The sequence below is a fragment of the Mandrillus leucophaeus genome, unplaced genomic scaffold (genome assembly GCF_000951045.1).
Source record: "Mandrillus leucophaeus isolate KB7577 unplaced genomic scaffold, Mleu.le_1.0 Scaffold68, whole genome shotgun sequence".
Lineage (NCBI taxonomy): Eukaryota > Metazoa > Chordata > Mammalia > Primates > Cercopithecidae > Mandrillus > Mandrillus leucophaeus.
In genome coordinates, this window is record NW_012107363.1 from 4,367,149 (window position 1) to 4,370,591 (window position 3,443).

The following is a 3,443-nucleotide window of genomic DNA, read 5'->3' on the forward strand; positions in this document are numbered from 1 at the left end:
CTCGGACGCCCAGACCAGCGCGTGCCGGGGTCCGGCGGGGGCTTCTTTTTCAAAAAGCAGAGATAACCACTCAGCAGAAATTGGCCCCGCTCTGGGCGCTGCTCCCGACCTTAAAGTTGGTCTTCAACCAATCCCGCCTCCCAGACTGGGGTGGTGCCCCTCCCACCACCCCAGGGGTCACCAGACACCCCCACAACAGACTGGGCACAGGCAGCCCAGGCCTAGGACACTCTCACGTCCCAGGCTTCCCCCACACTGAGGTGACCCCTCCCCAGGCAGACAGTAGGGGTCCGGGAGCCCTGGCAGCCTCCATCTCTTCCTACATTTCTGTTCCCATTAAAAGGATGCAGGGACCCCAGTGCAGGTGGGTGGGTTCAGGACCCACAGTGCCACCTCGATGCCCCCAGTCTCCACCTCTTCTGCCCCCGTCCCCAGCCCTGGTTAGGCCAGCCTGGTCCGATGGGTAGGGGAGCTGCCCGCTTCGTAAAGGACCTGCCAGCAGCCCTCCCAGCTGGGTGGTTTGCGTTTCTGGACCCCCCCCTCCTTGACCCTGTGGCTCCAGTCCAGCTGTCCCCAAGCTCTGGCCTGGGCATTAGATGTTACATCCAGGTTCTTCTGCAGAGAGGTCATGTGCTTTGGGGGACCTGGCAGGTCCGCCCCTTGGGTGTCAGCCCCTTCCGAGAGACGGCCTCCACCACCCTGGGATCAGGGACACCCAGAAGATACGGGAACAGCAGTGGGGAGGGGCGATGGTGCCCCGGAAAATAAGCACGTGGACAAGCAGCGAAACTCCGTCCACATGCCCTACCCCAGACCCCGTCCTCACGGGGCTGACGGTTCTCGGGGGAGAAGAGAGAAGGGGTAGACAGTGTCCTGTTAGGGAGGAGGCATCTTCATTTCATCCCATCCAGACCCTAGGCTGGGCTCTGACTGCTTTGTACTGAAGACGAAATGGAATCAGGGCAGCGTGAGGACTTACAGCCAGGACTGAGCCACATGGACTGACCTGAGAGCAAGGCTCAGAGGCATCGGGAGCCCTGGGCACCCCTTCCCACTGCCCCTGTGATCCAAGAGGCAGGTCTCGGGTGGGCCACAAGAGTTGGTTTTGATGCTTCAGTGATGTCTTGTCAGGGCCTCACGCAAGGCAGGGGACACCAGGCCCAGGAAGCAGATCTTTGCATCCCCCACCCACCCCTGCAGTCACCTGTGCAGCCACCAGCCGCCTTCCGCAGAACAGTTGCTGGGCCACAGAGCCCCATTCATGCTCCCCACACATCCCAGGCCCCCAAGGGGCTGGCCCAGGACAGCCGGTGCGGAGGCGGGGGCGGCTGGGGCTGTAGCCACAGACACATCCGCTGCCCTGGGCGCCTGGCACTTGCTCATCCCTGCAGGGAGGGGCAGGGCCCCGCTGCATTCCTGAGTGCTGGCCTGGGCCCAGGCTCCTGCCATGCCTGGCAGTTGCACCTGCTCCCACACAGCCTGGAACACACAGGATGCCGGAGGGCAGACAACTCCCTTCTCTGCTCCATGCGGCTCCAGGGCTGCGGAAAGGTGGGGAAAGCTTCCTGCAGGAGGAGGAGGTGGCCTGGCTGCCACTCCCAGACTGACCGAGAGCCCTGTGACCCTGGGCAAGCCCCTGCCCTGCTCTGTGCCTCAGAAGTTATAGCCAGAAGTCTCCCCAGAAGGTACAGTCAGGGTTGCTAGTTGCAGATGGAGAAATAGGCTGGCCACTGAGTAGGAAGGGGTTGATTGGAAGCAAATTAGGTCTCCAAGAACCAAGGGGAAGGCTGGAGAGCTGGTGGGCAGTGAAAGCAGAGTCACATCCTGAGACAGGAGGACACCGTAGCCCAGCCCCACAGCACAGCTGGGCTCCACACGAGGGGCAGGGCCACCACCTTCAAAGGAGCCTACAGTCTCAGGTCACAGCTGCACCCCTGACTGACCACAGACAGAGCCATGCTGCTGCTGGACACTGTGGCCAGGGAAACTGCCATCTCTGCCAGACCCCATTGCCATGGTGCATTGCTGCCCACCAGTGGCTCTGCAGCCAAGGGACCTGTCCCTCACTAGCCACACCACCTTTAGCCACCATGTGATCTTACTGATCTCAGCTTCCTCTTCTACCTTGATACTGTGATGAGCCCCCAATGAGATGATGTCCATGAGCATCTTTCAAAATGATCCCGGGTTTTCCAAGGGGATTGCAAGGGGATGATGGGGACCAGGGGTGGGCTACTTTGTCTTGCATCTCTAAGTGGCCTGGTGTGTGGGAGAGAAACAAGTCAGCTGAGCGTGGCAAACCCTGTGCCCTGTGGTCACACCCATTCGTGCATCCTTATTTCCCAGTACCACCCCCCTGATCAGGTAAGGCTATATGAGTGAGTTCTGGCCAGTAAGGCATGGGTGGAAGGGGTGACCAACACTTCTGGCCTGCCCATAGGATGCCTGATATGGTTTGGCCGTGTCCCCACCCAAATCTCATCTCGAATTGTATTAATATGAATAGCTCCCATAATCCCCATGTGTTGTGGGAGGGACCTGCTGGGAGGTAATTGAATTATGGGGGTGGGGTTTTCCTGTGCTGTTCTCATGATAGTCAATAAGTCTCACAAGATCTGATGTTTTTATGAAGGGCAGTTCCCTACGCACTCTCTTTGCCTGCCACCATGTAAGATGTGCCTTTGCTCCTCCTTTACCTTCCGCCATTTTCCTTTGCCTTCAGCAAGCACCTCAGCAGTTCATGTTTTATTTTCCTAGTGGAGTGACCCAAACCTTCATTCCTGAAGGGTCTGGTGATTTGTAGTCCTGCCTGGATTGGACTGTTGCAGTTTCCCATTGACCTTAATCACAGGGCATGATAATATTGACAGACGCCCTAATGGATCTTTTGTATTCTATGCATATTCTTCCTTACCTCTGTTGTGGAGTAGGGGACTGATTCCATCTCAATAGTCTTGGTCAATCACCCCAGCCAACACCGTAACTCCTTCTTAGCCCATTGACTTAAAGGTAGGAGGACCCCAAAGTGTCCAGGTGGCAATCTTAACTTCTAACTTAATGGAACCGTTGTGTCTCCTGGTGGCAGCATTCCTCCCTCTGGAACTAAGACCTCTAGGCCAGCAGAATGTAATGTTGTGAGAAAAGGAAGCAAAAATGTTGCTACTTAATCACTAGGGGTGATGGTGAGTGGTGCCACTTCCACTTCCACCCCCTTGATTTCTGGACCCGTGGATCCTGGCTATGGGAGAAACAGGACCATATATTGGACGCTGATGCAGCGCATACACAGCCTTCTGGAGAACTTTGCCCTAGCCCTGCAAAGTATTGTCGCCTAGTTGGCATTGTAATTGTGACTTCAAAAGGCCATTCCACCGTTCTATCAATCCAGCTGCTTCAGGACGATGGGGAACATGGTAAGACCAGTGAATTCCATGAGCATGAGC